The following is a 19,489-nucleotide window of genomic DNA, read 5'->3' as shown; positions in this document are numbered from 1 at the left end:
CATTGAACATAAATTAAAAATAACTTACCAATACTAAGATATATTATTTCTATTTAATTTACAAAATGTTACTTTTTTCTGTTAAAGTTTAGTATGCATAAAGTGCAGAGTTTTCAATCAATTTTAACAAGCTGAATAATTTTAATTGGTAAACAAAGTTTCGAAAATAGAGTTCGAATTTCAAATAGTAAAAATTTTGTACCAATTTAACTCTGATAATGGTGTGATTTCAATATAATGTGCTAATTTTACAAACTAAATTTCAATTATTTTGAGCTTCGGTTTTCCTATTTGTTTTTTTTTCAATCGAAGCTGACAACTGAAATTAGAACTCCGGACTGCCAAGTAAAAAAAAATGTTATGTGAAAATCTTGTGAGTGATATACGGCGAATTTTCAGCTTTAAGTAAACATCAATAAGTTTTTACTTCCTCATTATCATTTAAGTTTACTGAGTTTATCGAGTTCTTTCGTAATTTATGAGCATATCTCCCTGACGCCTTCCAAACTCCTCAAAATTATTCTAGTTTCCGCTTGAAAACTCCCAAAGCTCCCAAAAAAGTGGAGGTCACTTTCAATACCACTGGTATTAAGTAACTGAATAACAAATAGTTATTGCGTAAAACGTGATTGCAAAGTGCAATCAATATGAAAAATGTTGTAAAAATTGAAGAATATAAAAATGTTTCCTTTTGCTTGGTATTGTCAGTTTTTTTTAAATGATAGAAGAAAAATATTCAATTCTGAAAAAAGCTTCGCGGGCCACAAAAAGACAAACGAAACAACTGAGTTACATGACTCGCTATACGAACAGTTACTAACGATCTAGCGAATTTCAGTCTTCCTCCCCTGAGTTTTTATTACCGGTGTAAAAACGAATATGGTGTTTCATTTAACTTCGGAAAGCAATCTAATCGTTTTTGTGTCAATTTAAAAATTCGTGTTTGTTTTCCTTTTTTTAGAACAAAATATTCAATTTTCCTATCTATGTATCTATGTATATGTATATAAAAATGAATGTTTGTCTGTCTGTCTGTTCCCTATAGACTCGAAAACCACTGAACCGATCAATGTGAAATTTGGCATGTATGAGTTTTTGGGGTCGGAGATGGTTTCTAAAATACTTTTAAAGCGCTCCGACTTTAAGGAGAGGGGGCTCTCATATAAAATTAACAGAAATTTGACAACATTCGGACAATTTTCGGAAACTACTAAACCGATCAATGTGAAATTTGGTTTGTAGCCGTTTTCAAGACTGGGATTGCATGTTATACTACTTTCAAGCCTCTACGAGTCCCAAAAGAGGGAGCTCCCATACAAAATTTACAGAAATTTGTCAAAACTCGGACATTTTTCGGAAACTACTGAACCGATCAACGTGAAATAAGGTGTGTAGTCGTTTTCATGACCGAGAATGGTTTATATATTTACCACTTTAAACCTCTCCGAATCTGAAAAAATTTTAAACAATTTCCGGAAACAACAGAACCGATCAAGGTGAAATTTGGTGTGTAGCCGTTTTCAAGACCGGGAATATTTTCATACTACTTTCAAACCACTTCGAATCCCGAAAGAGGAGGCTTCCATACAAAATTACCCGAAATTTGACAAAATTCGGACAATTTTTGGAAACTACTGATCTGATCAACGTGAAATTTTGCCGTTTTCAAGACCGGGAATGCTAATATCAAACCTCTCTGAGTCTCAAAGGAAGGGCTCCCATACAAAATTAACAGAAATTTGACAACATTCGGACAATTTTCGTAAACTACTAAACCGATTTGGTGTGCAGCCGTTTTCAAAACCGAGAAAGGTTTTTATACTACTTCCAAACCTCTTCGAATGTGAAAAGAGAGGGCTCCTATACGAAATTACAAAAAAATGACAAATTTCAAACAATTTTCGGAAACTACTGAACCGATCAACGTGAAATTTGGTATGTAGCCGTTTTCAAGACCGGGAATACATTTTATACTACTTCCAAACCTCTCCCAATCCCGAAAGAGGGGGCTCTCATACCAAATTAACAGAAATTTGACAAAATCCGGACAATTTTCGTAAACTACTGAACCGACCAACGTGAAATTTGGTGTGTAGCCGTTTTCAAGACCGAGTTTGGTTTTATACTACTTTTAAAACTCTCCGAACCCGAAAAGACAGGGCTCCCATACAAAATAAACAAAAATTTAACAAATTTCAAACCAAAATACTTTCAAACCCTTCCAAATTGTAAAGGAATGGAGGGCTCCCATACAAAATTACAAAAATCTACAAAATGAAACAATCCTTGAAGATTTTTTTTAATAATTGATAAACGTTTTGGCATAATTATATGATTTAACGAATTGACAAATAATTTAAAACAAAATTTGGTTATATATTGTATTGATAGACGCTTCCATTTTCATTAATGAAAACTGTTATAATAAATAAATGTAACATACATATTATTACCAAAACAAATGTCTTTATGTACACACTTAATGCACACTTTTTGATTATGTACAAATTTGCCTGCACTCCTCCCACTTCAAAAGGGGAATTTTTTTTTTATTTAAAGGGTTTATTTATTGTATCTTCCTATTTTTTCCTAGAGGGTGACTCCTTCAATTTTCTAACCTTAAAGAAGCTCAGCTGTCATGAAACACAGTTCTTAATTTAAAAGGATGTTTATTCTAATTATTATAATATTCTAATGAAGTTAAATTTTCCTATGGAAGGGGTAGCGAGGCACATCGGGTCAGCTAGTACAATCTTAAAAATTAAAATTCACACATGTAAACATTTAAAAACTCTAGAAAAACCACGAATGAGTTTTGAACCAAAACGAAACTTTTTAGATCCCAGGGTTTGAAGAAATCTTAAATGACCCCAAATCCACTCAGTCTAGGGGCATCCCTGAAACATTCCAAACCTTTTGATCTCCTCCAAAAGATCCTTAGTAATAATAATAATGTCGTAGGTGCTAGAATATAGCAGATTTTTAAAACCGATGTCAACAGATATTTTTTCATAAAAATGCAATATTTTGGTATTTATTTTTTTCCTATCAATTTAAGTTGTAATTCAGAGTTCGTAGGACGTTAAAAAATCTTAAATAATATCAAAAAATCAATGCAAGCATAACAAAACTATATCACAATTTCAAATTAAACTGAAAAAAATTATTTTTTTGTATACAAGAAAGGAGTAAAGAACTTCACGATGTTTACTAATCGAGGGCTATGTTGTGCTGGTGCAAAAAGGGATGTTTAGGGTTCATATAGGTATCATCATTTCATATTAGGATTTGGTAAGCGTATTCAAGAAGGTTGATAGCATCGTGTTCAGATTAGAAATAGTTTCTAAACTTTAAGGAAACTATTCTTATTTCACTTGACATTTCTGTTCAGCGTTAGAGCCTAAGAAGATCCACAAATATAGAATCGAACATCAAAATTACACCTAATTTCAATAGCTTATAATTTCAAGTTGAATGACTTGTAGCAGGAAAGACTCCTTCCATTTTGTTATTTATTACTTTTGTTACTTTGATTTATCGGCCTAGCGGTGAAAAGTGATGTCCTTTTTAGTAGGGACATCTAAAGATTATGATTTTTTTTTTTTATATATAGATGGATAGAAGGTTAGAAGAAATGAAAGATGGTGAAAATGAGCGGGTAGAATTTGTTTAGAAGCATTACCATCACATATCAAATTTTTGTTCCTCACGAGCCTACTACTATGAATAGGGAAATAGGGAAATGAAAATAAAATGTATTATTTTTCTATTATGAATATATAACTAGATGTATAAAGTTTTTTTTACCAATTTTGCTTGTTGTATAAGCAGAAACAATGAATGAGTTTTAAAAATTTCAAATGCTTCAAGTCAAAGAATTCGGCAAAACCAAACTAACGTTAGAAACAAAATTACGAAACGAACAATCAGAGTCAGGATTTTCAAAAAAAAAAATCTTGAAGGAATTATGAGTGTTATATTGTTCAATGCAAATGAAAATTATTGAAAATTATATTATGTTTTCAGTTCTTTGAATTAAAAATCTTCAATATAAAATTAAATTAAAAGCAGATAATTTTTTTTGTAGCATTTTTAAGGATAATTTAAAGATCATATTTATCGTGTGGCCCTGATAAATTGTCAACAATAATTAATAAGAATTCACGGATTTGAGAAACATGTGAATACTTTTTCAAAACAAAAACAAAAATCTGGAAATTGTACTAAGTAGGGAAGAATGTGGATACTTCATTTCTTATTTTCATCATATCTTTTTGGAAAATTTAGCAACTCGTCGTCATTTGCATTTTCTGACAGCGTGTAACTACAAGTTTATATGCTTCAAAAGTTAGAACGATACATGCAATCATAGATTATCTAGAAGTATTTTCGTGAGATTAAAAAATTGTGATATTTGTTAAGTTACAGGATATTTGATCCTTTACTAAAGGAGACTTGATCCTTAATTCAGGGTGCTCTGACCCATGGCAAAAATCTAGTGAAATCCGAAGGTAAAAGGTTCGTTGACTATGTTTTCCAATATTAGTTCTAATTTCACAGTTTGTAAGTATCAGTCAAAGAGAATTCTTAAAGTTTGTTTAGTTCCTGTTCGTATGGTTTATACCGAGACATCATGCTTGGTCATTCGCCTCGAGCGTGTGCATCAGTCAGACGGTAAGACAGTGCGAGTAAAGAACTCGGGTGTAGCTTCCCCGGCCGGATGTGGTCCAGCGGCCCTCGATTGTCGGTTCCAGACTGCGGACAATTCAAATTCGGGTTTGCCGATTGACAAAAATTTGATAGGATACAGATTTATCTGAAACCTCGGCTAATTTACGAAAATTGGCTTAGGGAGTTCCATTTGTTCAAGAGCTTTGAGAGGACAGCTTTGTATCTTGAAAAATTGAATAACTAAGCGTGTTGAGAGGACAGCTTAACACTAGAAAGACCGCACCAGTCAAAATGACTGGTGGGACACTTTGTTTGTTGAATATCTTTTAAACACTACGCTCTAAAAATTCGCAAAAAATACGACTTTTCATGAATTTTGAATCTCTACAAAACTGTGTATTTTTTATTTTTCTAGCTCTTTTAATAAGCGAGAAAAATTTCGCCATGGACACTCGGACCGTGACCAGTCAAAATGACTGGTAAAATTCACAAACCTATAACTCAAACAAGATAAATTTTTTTCGCTTGCTTTTGGTTTTATTTGCAATCTACATTCAAGACAATGAGCCCCAGTTGATTTATGGTGGGCAGGAGTGTGTCATTAGCTATGAAATTATTAATTTTCGATGCGAAGTCATGGAAATTTGTAGAAAAAGTTCTCGGATCGACCGCTGTGTGGCGCTTCAAGCACTTGACTCCCAATTTTATTGGTCTGTTTCGTTGCTCAACTATAATCGAACTTTCTGTCAAAATTTGGCGAAATTTCATCAAGATTTGTAAAAGTTATGTTAGTTTTAATACATGTCCATTCGAGTAATCGAGTAATTTTAGGTGATAAATATGTTTTATACTGAACTAGTATGAGTAAAATAATTATGAATTGTGTACGCATTTATTAAAATTTGAAGACCTTATGTCTATGAAACTGAACAATTTAAATGATTTTTTTTATATTCGATTATTCTTCATACGTTGGTTATTCACCATGGGTGCACGGATTCACCGCAGTTTCTGCCCAAGTATGTATTCACATGCATTCTTAGATTATTAAGTTCGACAAATTTCTAATTCAAGTTCCCTTACAGGTATTCCGGCACCCGTGTATATACGTGGCCAGCTGGCAACTGATTGAACATTCTTATTATAAGAGGAAACACATCTTACCTGTCGGCAACTTACGGGGTTTGAACCCTAGAGTTTTCTTGCCGATACCGGGAATCGAACCCAGTACACCTGGCATACCTAGACTAGACTCACGCCAGTCTATCTGATAGACCGCATTGGCGCTAAGATTTTTCAACATGGGTGCACGGAATGGCTGTAAATTCGCCGTTGTTAATTATATAGAAATAACTAGTTTTCAACTTGCTTCAGAACACAAAATATTTTTGAGTAAGATATGATAGGCATTTGAAATGCAACATTAGTCAATCGAAAAACTTTTAAGGAAAAACAAATCAATGTGTACATTTGACCATGTTGATTCATTATTTTTATTTCCACTGTTTTCCGTCGCACGACATAACTTGATGTATATAATTCCAAAAATTCACTCGATCCATGATAACCGTTTTCCAATTTCTTGGATGTTGATCAGATCTTATCAGATAAATTACGATGGCAAAAACCTGTTTTTTAATAATAAATAAATAAATTTATTATTTCAAGATATAATTGAAATATTTCTTTTCCAGGAATGAAAAAACGGAGCTTAAAATAAAAATCGTTATTTAAATAATTATGTCTCAACATGAAAGACATGATTTCGACTTTGGTTTAGTTAAGATTTGTAATAATGCTTTTTAAAAAATTGCAAAAAGTCCAATATTTGATTAAAACGCGGTGAATCCGTGCACCCATAGTGAAAAACCATGTATATAACACAAAAAATTTCATTTGAATATTTAAAAGTCTTTATTGTTTACCTTTAATATGCAAAAAAATTGATTTTGGATGAATGGCGGTGAATCCGTGCACCCATGGTAAATTGCTCTACTTATATAAAAAATATGCTTCAAAACCTACAATATCAGGTATAATTTATAGGCATCGGGTTGAAAATCTTCAGAGCGATGGATGCTAGAAAACATCTACTAAAACAAAACTGAAGTGAAACCGTGCACCCATGGTCAACAACCATAGCCATCTAACATGATTTTATAATTAGATTGATAATGTGTTTCAATTTTTTGATAATTATTTGACATATTCATTTTATGACATACACACATTCGTCAACTATGCCAAACTGAGGTGATTCCGGGCACCCATGGTGAAAAAATATTTCAATTTTATAACAAAAATGTTATTGAATTAATAACAAAATAATTTCAAAAGAAAAAATTTAAAAATATTTTAATAGAAAAAATTTCCCCTTTACCAGTCATTTTGACTGGTCGCGGTCCGAATAGGTATATTCAATTTGCCGGTCCTTCTAGTGTTAAGAATCTTATCAAATTGAAACCAAGCGAGTTGAGAGGACACTTTGTGATAAGAACGAACATCAAGTGAGTCAAGAGGACTGCTTGAAAATAATGATACAAATTTCAAGTGAGTTGAGAGGACAACTTGGAATTGGAAAGCGCGTGGAGAACAGCTTTGTATATTGAAAAAAAAAAAAAAAAAAATAATGAAGCGTGTTGAGAGGACAGCTTAAGAATCTTATCAAATTTAAATCAAACGAGTTGAGAGGACAGCTTGTGATAAAAATGAAAATCAAGCGACTGGTCTGCACAGTACCCTAAAGTCATTGCATACTTTAAGACGCAATTTTCTAGTTTTTAGATAAATACAGTTTTTTAGTCCTTATTATCAGATAATTACTGGATAAACTTTAGTTTTTGGCCAGATATTAGTAATTTCATGATATCCAAAGATCACGATCTATACAGAAGACAAATATATGTTTTTGAACTCTAGGGTTTTATTATACCCATAACATACATTTTGGAAAACTTCTTTTTTTTTTTAAATTAGAGTTTGCTATTGCTTTGAAAATATGGCATGATATAGTTCATATTATATACTGTTTTGAATGACATGACTGGATTGTATTGGATTAAATATTTTTAATATTATTCTTTAATGTGAGAAACATTTTAAAGTGATAAAAAACGATCTTCAAATCAAAAAAAAAATTCAAACAAAGTTCACTAACTCAAAAAAAAAAAAATTTAAAAATTTGTTGAGATAACAGCATTGTTGTTTTGTTCTATTTGGCACATTTTTCAGGAACATTTAATATTTGTAAGACATTCCTGTTTCGAGATAAAGCTAAGGAATCAAGTATCCCCAGGGATCAAGTTTCCTTATTCTCTCTCCCCTTCTCTGAAGTTTAAAATTTGATAAAATTATTGACAATTTTTACACTTAATCCCTTTTGGATGCATGATTCTTTTGAATTCAATAATGATGGGAGCTTAAAAAAAGGTTATGTTTTGTTAAAAAAAAAACTGTGGAAATAGCATTAAAAAAAATCTGGCCTTAGGCGATTAAAACCAAACAAAAATCCCAAAGAGGGTGTATTTTCAAAACGGCTCAGAAACATCAGAAATATTTCTTTGTTATTTTCATAGCAAGTGATAAAATCCGTACATTCGTGATGGTACAGAAGTCTGTACAGTGATTGATCAACTGTCAGCAATCATAAAAACTTATTTGAATAAAAGACTACATGCCCTAACCTCACTTCAGCTGAAGCAACTTATCTGTAGGTGCAAATATAGTCTTTAAGTTTTGAAATGGAGATGCTCTAGGCTGGATTTTCAAAACCACAAAAGCGACTATCACAATACTGAAAGTACTGGAGTTACATTTTCAACGCTTGCGCTCATTCGCTCTTTATGCCTCTGAGAATTTTCCGCATGGCTCATAAACAAGATTATTATATTTTTATGACAAAAAAGTATTGAAATTAAACATATTTATTCAAATAAGAAACATTTTTAAAAGTTACGTAATATAGAGGCGAAAGTTGCTTTATATTGGGTTACGTTATATCGAGGTTGCTTTAAAAGAAGTACGATTTTCTTGCTATCGTCTTCAATAATTTCGTGAAATGTTTTTGCCAAAGTTATGTAAATCAATCATTTGCTGTGCCAAGAATTTTTTGTGTATTTCTATTTTCATCGTAGGGTTTAACTGCTTTCGAATTAGCAGTTATAATAATGCTATAATAATGAAAAATGATTTTTTGTGTGTAACATGGAATATATTTTTTGGGGTAGTACCAAGCTTGCAGCGGTCTTATACAAAATCTTAAAATAAATAATTAAAAAAAAAAATCAGTTCGAAATGAATCAAAGTCCTGAAATAATCTATTGCCCTTTTCTGCCATTTTTTTTTGCTCATATGATATTTGAATGAACTTATGTCGCGTAGCCAAAAATAGTAGAACGAGAAATAATATTGGTAGGTATTCCAAACTTGAACTATCCAACCACGACGTGCTCCAGGTGTCTTTAAATACGTGGCGAAATAAAGAAATAACAGCTCTGGCTGCATCATTAGTGTTTTTAGCATACGCAAAAAGCTCACAGCTGCGTTCTTGTTTCCCTTTGGAAGGTCCGAAAAAGTTATCTTGTTAGCAGGAATTGTTTTGTCCACCTTTCTCCGGATGCCAGATGCCAGATGTTGCACTTCACAATTGTTCCGATTGCGGTTCACAGTTCGTTGTCCGGACTTTCGACGACGGGGGGAAATATTTATATCGCTGACCTTTTCCGGGAACCTTTTTTTTTGGTTCTTCGAATTGTGGCAGCATGTTTACAATGGTAAATGTATTATGTATTTACATTTTTTCGGTTATGAATTTCCTTCCATTGACTAAATTTTTTAATGTTGGCCCAAATTCTTGGCAATAAAATGTTTGCCCCGAGTTTTTTTTGTACTTTTTTCCTGCATGAATCGTTCTCATCCATCAATCGGATTCCAGCTGATGGAATACAACTCATACTAATTTTTTCGTTTTTCAACGGGAATTTTTCTGATAGAAAGATCTTCTTTCTAATTCGAGCAGTTCTGGTGGAAAACCTTCAAAACCGATTATTTCACAAATCTAGAATGATGATATTTATTGCCACTAGATAAATATATATGTGTTCAACACTTGACCAAACATTACTCTTCAACTGGAATTCAATGGGTCGAATGGTTTTTTTTCTCAACTTTTTTCACTTATTACTACCATGAACCATCGTTATTATCATTTTCAACATCTTTCACCTTAATCTAATCTTCTATCCGTCTATAATCTTTCAATTCTTAAATATTCTTTCTCAAAGAATATAAAATTTCACCGATATAGCCAATAAAATAATTTCATCAAATAAATTTACGGTGATTAACTTAATTTTTAGTCAATTTCCGACCATTTTCAGCATTATTTTTAAATTTTGTGTAAATCATGTTTTGAAGAATTTAACACTTTTCTTGTTTTGTTTATAATAATTGTTCGTTTGGCATATTTGTTATTTTGGGCATCCTGCATTATTTTTTAGTTTGTTTCAATAATTTTTATTCTTTTGTTTGTATTTGTTTATTAAATTTTATGAAATTCATCATTTTGGCATTTTAATATCAGACCCTGCTCGATTCTGGAATACTCCCGAACATTTTATGTTGCCAAAATCGAACGGTTTTTTTTCTCAACCTTTTTTTCATATCTCGTTTTTTAAAAAAAACCTACTTTATCTATTATTAACATAATTTATAGTCAATTTCGACCATTTATAGTAATTTTTTATTTTTCTTGTCATGTTTTTTTTTGTATGATATTTTTCATTTTTCCAATTTGATAAATGAAAAAAATTATATATCATGAATCTGGAATAATGTTAAAGTCCGAAATTGGTTTCTAACTTCACGAATGAAATGTAGACCATCATTTGTTATATATGCATGTATTTAAGATTAAAATCGACCATCGAACTCACCTTTATTTTTCGTGTTCCATTTCCATTTCCAACTCCCTAAATACAAACTTTTTCTTCGACAATTGCCACTTCACAGTTTCCCAGACACGTACAATTTCGGGCACAACAAAAATCTAATCCTCCCCAACTACTGTAACAGTGAAAAACAAATTTTTAAGTGTATCGTTAGATCTAAATCAGGGTCCCAATCCGTTTTGTCGTTTTGTTCCCATCAAAGAGCACGGAACCACTTATTCACAAAAACACTCGTAACAGGCTCGACAAATGATAAGTGGGAAGGTAAGAGGCAGCTACGAGCATTGCACACTGGAGTGAGCTCATTGTTCAATATTTACAGCTCTCTTTGCGCGGATGAACCGAAAAAGTATTTCCTAATTGGAGGGAAAGGGATGTGGGTGGTACTAACCCTACTAACCTGACAGATGTGAAGCAGAAATTCTCATCACCCACCACCAAATAAAACCGGCACACACAATCAGAACTGATGACGAGTCTTCGATCATTCGAGTGTTCTGTGAGCTGTCGGCTGCTTATTGTGCTTTCTATTGTCTCTGTCTGAGGCACTTTACGATTGTATGGAGGCGCTGCGTCTGAAGGTTGCTTTTAATACACTTACAAAACAAACCCAAACAAATAAAGTATTTTCAACCGACAAAAGATACGGATAGTTAGTATTCAGTTATCATTGAAGAAATCTGAAAGCAAAACAAATTATGTCTCGAGAGTAAAGGGTACATCCAAAGAAGAAGTTGCAAAACTCCAATAATTATTTAGCAAATCTCGGTGCCAAACATTCGCTGAAAAGTGTACCGTATGATAAAAGCATATGGCGTATGGCAAAGCACTACTGGCATAAACATTCGAGCTCCCAAGCAAAATGATGCATGACCACTACATTAAAGCGTAACAAGAAAAACCTAAAAATCATCCGAAAAAAATAGTGTGGATCGAACTCACTGTAACATTAGGCGCGATCCTAGAGCTGGCTCTAAGGGGGAAGTGGGGGGGCGGGGTTGATTTTCCAAGTTTTTAAGAATTAGTCAATATAAAGGAACGTAAATATCTGGTGCGAAAAACGATCGTTTCAAGGGGGGGGGGGGGCGGTGACGGTATTAGTTTTTTATGGTAATTTAAAATTGTCACTTTAAAAGCTCTTCATTTTACAAATGAAAGTAATACAACGTAGAGATGAAAATATAGAATAAAATTCTTAAAATTATTTATATTTTTTCCTTAGCTTCTGAATATCAGCGCAAGGCAGGCCCAAAAGAAAATTTTGATGATTCACATTTTGTAACTATACGTTTGAAAACTAGTGCATTAAAATAGCCAAGATTGATTTTGGTTTGAAATGTTTTCAAATTTCCCGTATTTTACCAAACATTCTTACTACTATAATTTTTTCAGCTCGGAAATCACGATAAATAACCCACAATCTTCAGGAAAATTGATCATCAAGTTAAAACCTTTTTTCTAAATATTTTTGATATTTTAAACTTTTGTTGAAAAGTGCAAAAACTTTTTCAATGAAATTAAACCTTGTATTTTCAAAAGCTATAGCGGAAAAAAGAGTAGATAGAAAAAAAAATACAAAATTGCATTCAGTTAATAAGTCTAAATCAGTTTTCAAATTTTTGCACCTCGGAAAAGTGAATTTTGTTTCCTTTTATTATGATTGTGAATGTAGTTTTAGAGTTTTGGAGTTGAATTTGAATCTATTTCGCAAAATACCAATTCCTTAATATTAAAACAGATTTTATTAACACTAGAAGGACCGACAAATTGAATATACTTATTCGGACCATGACCAGTCAAAATGACTGGTAAAGGGGAAATTTTTTATATCATAATATTTTGAACTTTTTTCTTTTGAAATTATTTTGTTATTCATTCAATAACATTTTTGTTATAAAATGAAAATATTCTTACACCATGGGTGCACGGAATCACCTTATTTTGGCATAGTTGACGAATGCGCGTATGTCATAAAATGAATATTTCAAATAATTATTATCATAAAATTTAAACACATTATCAATCTAATTATAAAATCATGTTAGATGGCTATGGGTATTGACAATGGGTGCACGGTTTCATTTCAACTTTGTTTTAGTAGATATTTTCTAGCATCCATCGCTCTGAAATTTTTCAACACGTTGCCTATAAATTATACCTGATATTGTAGGTTTTGAAGCATATTTTTTCAATAAGTAGAGCAATTTACCATGGGTGCACAGATTCACCGCCATTCATTCAAAATCTTTTTTTTTGCATGCTGAAGGTGAAGAATACAGGCTTTTATAGATTCAAATGAAAGTTTGTGTTATATACATGGTTTTTCACTATGGGTGCACGGATTCACCGCGTATTTATCAAATATTGGGTTTTTCGCAAATTTTTAAAAAGCATTTTTACAAATCTTAACTAAACCAAAGTCAAAATCATGTCTTTCATGTTGAAACATAATGATTAAAATAACGATTTTTATTTTAAGTTCCGTTTTTTTCATTCCTGGAAAAGAAATATTTCAATTACATCTTGAAATAATAAATTTATTTATTTATTATTATTAAAAATTTATTTATTTATTAATATTAATTATTTATTTATTTATTTATTATCCAAAAAAACTGGTTTTTGCAATCATATATTTATCTGATAAGACCTAATCAACACCCAAAAAATTGGAAAACGGTTACCATGGACCGAGTGAATTTTAGGAATTACATATGTTATGTCGTGCCACGGAAAACAGGGAAAATAAAAATAATGAATCAATATTATCAAATGTACACGTTGATTTGTTTTTCCTCAAAAATTTTTCGATAGACTAATATTGCATTTCAAATACCTATCATATCTGCCTCAAAATATATTTTGTGTTCTGAAGCAAGTTGAAAACTATTTATTTCTATATAATTTACAACAGCGAATTTACAGCCATTCCGTGCACCCATGTTGAAATATCACCGAGCACCGATGTGTTCTAGCAGATAGGCTGGCGCGAGTCTGGTCTAGGTATGCCAGGCGTACTGGGTTCGATTCACGGTATCGGCAAGGAAACTCTTGAGTTCAAGCCCCATAAGTTGCCGACAGTTAAAATGTGTTTCCTCCTATAATAAGAATGTTCAACAAGAATGTTCAATCAGTTGCCAGCTGGCCAGGTATATACACGGGTGCCGGAATACCTGTAAGTGAACTTGCATTGGAAATTTGTCGAACTTAATAATCTAAGAATGCATGTGAATACATACTTGGGCAGAAACTGCGGTGAATCCGTGCACCCATGGTGGATAACCAACATATACAAAATATTCCGTGCATCCATGTTGAAATATCATTTAAATTATTTACTTTCATAGCTGATGTCTTCAAATTTGAATAAAGGAATACACAATTCAAAATTATTTTACTCATTCTAGTTTAGTATAAAACATATTTATCACCTAAAACTACTTGATCATTCGAATAGACATGTATTAAATCTAACATAACTTTTACAAATATTGATGAAATTTCGCCAAATTTTGACAGAAAGTTCGATTATAGTTAAGCAACAAAACAGACTAAAAAAATTGGAAGTCAAGTGCTTGAAGCGCCACACAGCGGCCAATCCGAGAACTTTTTCTACAAATCTTCATGACTTCGCATCGAAAATCAATAATTTTATTACAAATGACACACTTCTGCTCACCATAAATCAACTAGGGCTCATTGTCTTGAATGTAGATTGCAAATGAAATCAAAAGCAAGCGAAAAAAAAATTTATCTTGTTTGAGTTATAGGGTTGTGAATTTTACCAGTCATTTTGACTGGTCACGGTCCGAGTGTCCATGGCGAAATTTTTCTCGCTTATTAAAAGAGCTAGTGAAATAAAAAATATACAGTTTTATAGATTCAAAATTCATGAAAAGTCGTATTTTTGCGAATTTTTAAAGCGAAGTATTTATAAGATATTCAACAAACAAAGTGTCCAACCAGTCATTTTGACTGGTGCGGTCTTTCTATTGTTAATAACTTTCATTCCTTTTTGGCTCTTAAAAACTTATACAGAACGCAAAAGTTATAACACACAATCTTCTTTTTATTTATTGTTGCTGGAATCTTTCGTGCTTAAGCGCATTTTCTTGAATGTAGAAATAAGATTTTTTTCAATTACAACCCCGACTATGAATATTTTATATTCGATATCTGTTGGGCAGTACTTGCATTTTTTTCGCGGTCATTCACGAATGTTTTATGTGATAGAGTTCAAACCGAATTAAATGAAATGGGATCTTAAATTTATTTTTTTATTTTTTTTTATCATAATATAGGTTATTCATTTCAAGTTTCATAATTCTTATTTGAATGATGGAAAATTGATGGATAAATTCGTAAATTGGGAGGACTTCATTCCTCAGCTATATTTCGTAATTGTTGTAATCTCTAACAAAAATCTAATGATCTAGAAAAAAGTGTCAAATTGCAGTTACCATAGCGAGCTAATGCAGTTACCTTATAAATAAAAAAAATTAAATATTATCAATCAAAAGTTATTGAACTTTTGATGCAAAAATTTCACAAAATGTGGCTTGAAAATATTTTCTCACAGTAATATCAAAGAGAACAGACGTACAAGCTAGCCCACGAAACTTGTGTAAAAATACCAAAACCCTATTTGAACTTGAACGAAACACACCAAAGAGAACTGTCAAAACAAAGCTAAAGAAAATAATTAAGTTTTAGTCAGTTTTCTATCGGTCGTATGAGCTGCTTAGCATGATTCAAGGAAATCGCTGTTGTTTATCATGTTGCATGAAAAAAAATCATAAAAGTTATTATCTATTTCCTTCGAATTTGTTAGAAATACAAAGTTTAAAACAGCTGGATGCTGAAGTGATATGTGAAAGTGAAGTGAAAGTAAAGAAAGTGAAATTTCGCCAAGTTAAAAGTACCTCTGATTTCATTTATTTAGCAATAAATTAAAGCCGTTTATTTTACTGAGACATTGAATTGATTTTTTGTGAGTTCATATACGATTACGCCTTTTCGAGAACTGGGCACTTTGAAGTTGATTTGTAACTTTTGAACGGCGCAATAGGTGGCACTGTTTTGAGTCAATTTCTAACGTTTTCATTTGGTGATAGCATTTGAAATTTTACACATTTTTTTGACGATTTATTATTCCAGCTTGTACATCTGTTCTCTGTGGTTATATGGCCAATAAATCGTTAATTTACCTATTATTTTTTGACTTGCTTGATTTTTGACATACTTGAAGCGCCCCTGAATAAAGTATCAAGTCTCAAGTAGATAAAACTAAAATTCTGCTATATATGTTAAAAATTAAATTTTCAAAGAACATATGTGTCAGTATGTATCATGCCTAAGGTTGCCAGAATTTTTTCCACTCCCATCCGGGCCTAGCAATTCCGGGCATTTTTTCAAAAAAACCTGGCAAAATCCGGGCATGGATTTCAATTTTTCAAATCCAAAAACCGGGCAATAACCGGGCAAAATTTAGGTGTTATTATATATAACAGCAAAGGAAAAATGCAAAAACAAAATTAAATTAATATTTTATTAATGTAATTGCAGACTTCCAAAAACTTTTTGGAACACTTAAATATTTAAAGGTTTATAAAAGTAAATCAGCGAAATTATTTGAAACAACCGTTGAAAATGTCCATACCGTTAATCGATTTTGCTGAAACTTACTCAAAAACTTTGATTTTTTTTTGGTTTTTTTGTGAAAATTGCGAAAAAATCCGGGCAGTATCCGGACTTTTTTCACGATATCCGGGCAACCGGGCCGGACCGGACTTTCTCGAAATTTTGCATCAAATATCCGGGCAAACCCGGATAAAACCGGGCAATCTGGCAAGCTTAATCATGCCAAATGAGCTTCAGTTTCATTGGCAATCAATGGGTCATCATCCAAAATTAATGGCGCTTAATAAAATATATTTCAGTAATTCAATCAATACCTTGAGTCAGAAATAACGTGAATATATTGCTTTGATTCCACGATTTTTGAAAAAAAAATTAAAGCAATCAAGGCGCACAATGATGAGAACAGAAACACCACGAACTATTTGTGATATCTATGGATTCCCGCTACTTATAATTCAGGCGATGTTTGTTGGAATTAAAATATTTACAAAGGTTTTATTAAATGTTTATTTTCTTGAATTTTATACTTTTAGCATCTTTTCTTGTTTTGTTTATACGGTTTGGGTATTTCTCGCCATATATGTTATTTTATGTTATTTTGCAGAAGAATTTTTAGAATATTTATTTGTCATTTTATTTTTTTGTTGGTATTTGTTTTTCATTTTTATGAAATTTTTCATTATTTTTTGTCTTTTCACTTTGAACAACTTTAAGTAGGTTTGTTATAGTTGTTTTGTTTTGTCAACATTTAAGAACGAACATATTTATGGTGTTTGTCCAAATTCTATTGGTAATGTAAAATTGAAAAATTTTAAGTAATTTTGGCGCCGTTCATTTTTGGTACACGTGTCAAAATCGAACCGTGCCTAAATGAAATGTTGTGAAAATTGAACCGTGCCAAAATTTAACGGGATCTGTTGATACTCTTTTTTCACTAATTGATTGAAAATATACTAAAACTTTACAGCTATAGGATTTTCCTCACCGAAAATGTTATAAAAACGTTTATCTAAAGTTTCAAAAAGTATTCTTACAACCATTGGAAAACGCAACAGGACACGGTAGGATTTTTTTTCTCTCAATAAACACAGTAAAAATCTGTCACAAAACTTACTGCTTTATGATTGCCTAAAAGGAATAACATAATCATAAAACTTCGTCCATCAAAATCATCAGTCTTTTGTTCTAACGATACTTGATTACGAAGCAAATAGTTAAGGAAATTATTATTTACGGTTATTCGAGTTGAAGCCTTTCCACCCTTATTATTCCTGGGCCGTTCAAGGAGAAAGCTCTTCGCCAATGTTCCACCAAAATCGGGCGCGGAGCATAAATCTGCCAAGCCTTGTTATCACTCCGCCCGCCTTTTAAGTGTGCTGCTCGTAAATTTGGGTTCACATTTTCAACCCGTTTATCATCGTCAGGCACCATGCGTCGCGGTCGTTGTCGTCGCGAGAATACTAATCAAATAAGTAGGTACATTAAATTTTATCCACTTGGTCGGTGTCACTTCATCAAAGCCTTGAAACTCGAATCTAAACGAACATATTCGGTGCTAATCCAAAAATAATGTTACAGCCAGCATCCGGAACCTTTCGGGTAACGGAAAATTCACACGCACGTTTGCTCTCGTTCACAAACAGCTCACAAGATAAGGGGTAAATTATTCGCGCCAAACTTTTCCCAAAGCGCAGTAACGCCTCAACCTCACTGTTAGAAACTTCCGGTTCCGAGTCGAGAAAAAGCACGTCCACACCCGGCGTCTGCCAAAAACGAAGTGAAAGTGAAAACTCCACCGGATAGTGAATGAAACCCAGAGCCCGACCGTCTCGCATCGTAGGTCGTCCTCGCCGTCGTCGTTATCGTTTTCGGAATGGAGACGCCGCCGTGAAATGTGATTGGGTGGTTATTGTGGGTGGTGGCGACCGTGAAAAATTTGCCGGCCCTCCTAACAAAGGAAGGACGAAAGCCGGGAGGAGAAGGAAGGAGGGAGGGATCAAAATATCACAGATGAACAGAGACTACGTTGAGCATGTTGATTTTCGGTGGTAGCAAGCAATTTTGGGAGTGAGGACAGTAAACTTGTATGCAATGTTTTTCCAGGGAGATTGGGGTTCAATATTAGAAATTCTCAATGATCTATTGAACATTTACATAAAGAAGTCCGTTTAAAATCACTAGGATTTTTATCAATTTTGACATTAAGTTAGTGTTTGAGCAGACCATTTTCGGATGGGTAAAGAAAAATGCGTCTTAACTGGGAGACGATTCACAAGAAAGAGAAATTTTATTTATTCTTCATTTAAAACTACAACTTTTCCCGCTTATTCAAATATGATTCAGCAATAGAGCGAACAGACATCATTATAGCGGTGGTCTGATGGACACTATACTTCAAGGCGCATCCCTGGAACATCAAGGTGACCAAAACCATACTGATCGAACAGTTAGTATTACCAATATGTGCAAAAAATAAAAAAAAGTGACAAAAATGACAAAAATGACAAAAATGACAAAAATGACAAAAATGACAAAAATGACAAAAATGACAAAAATGACAAAAATGACAAAAATGACAAAAATGACAAAAATGACAAAAATGACAAAAATGACAAAAATGACAAAAATGACAAAAATGACAAAAATGACAAAAATGACAAAAATGACAAAAATGACAAAAATGACAAAAATGACAAAAATGACAAAAATGACAAAAATGACAAAAATGACAAAAATGACAAAAATGACAAAAATGACAAAAATGACAAAAATGACAAAAATGACAAAAATGACAAAAATGACAAAAATGACAAAAATGACAAAAATGACAAAAATGACAAAAATGACAAAAATGACAAAAATGACAAAAATGACAAAAATGACAAAAATGACAAAAATGACAAAAATGACAAAAATGACAAAAATGACAAAAATTACAAAAATTACAAAAATTACAAAAATGACAAAAATGACAAAAATGACAAAAATGACAAAAATGACAAAAATGACAAAAATGACAAAAATGACAAAAATGACAAAAATGACAAAAATGACAAAAATGACAAAAATGACAAAAATGACAAAAATGACAAAAATGACAAAAATGACAAAAATGACCAAAATGACAAAAATGACAAAAATGACAAAAATGACAAAAATGACAAAAATGACAAAAATGACAAAAATGACAAAAATGACAAAAATGACAAAAATGACAAAAATGACAAAAA

At 32.2% G+C, this 19,489-nt stretch overlaps 1 protein-coding gene across 1 annotated transcript in view; it reads right to left on the bottom strand.

Moving 5' to 3' along the window:
- Positions 1 to 10,870, bottom strand: part of LOC129756387 (neuropeptide SIFamide receptor-like) — a 51,957-nt gene extending 41,087 nt beyond the window's left edge. The window contains exon 1 of the mRNA XM_055753246.1: positions 10,605 to 10,870. The gene's annotated coding sequence lies outside the window, so the exon portion shown is untranslated. The remainder of the gene's footprint in view (positions 1 to 10,604) is intronic.
- Between the last annotated feature and the right edge of the window lie 8,619 nt (positions 10,871 to 19,489).

The sequence above is a fragment of the Uranotaenia lowii genome, chromosome 3 (assembly GCF_029784155.1).
Source record: "Uranotaenia lowii strain MFRU-FL chromosome 3, ASM2978415v1, whole genome shotgun sequence".
NCBI lineage: Eukaryota > Metazoa > Arthropoda > Insecta > Diptera > Culicidae > Uranotaenia > Uranotaenia lowii.
The sequence above is the reverse complement of the archived record's forward strand: the minus strand, read 5'-3'. Positions and strand labels throughout refer to the sequence as shown.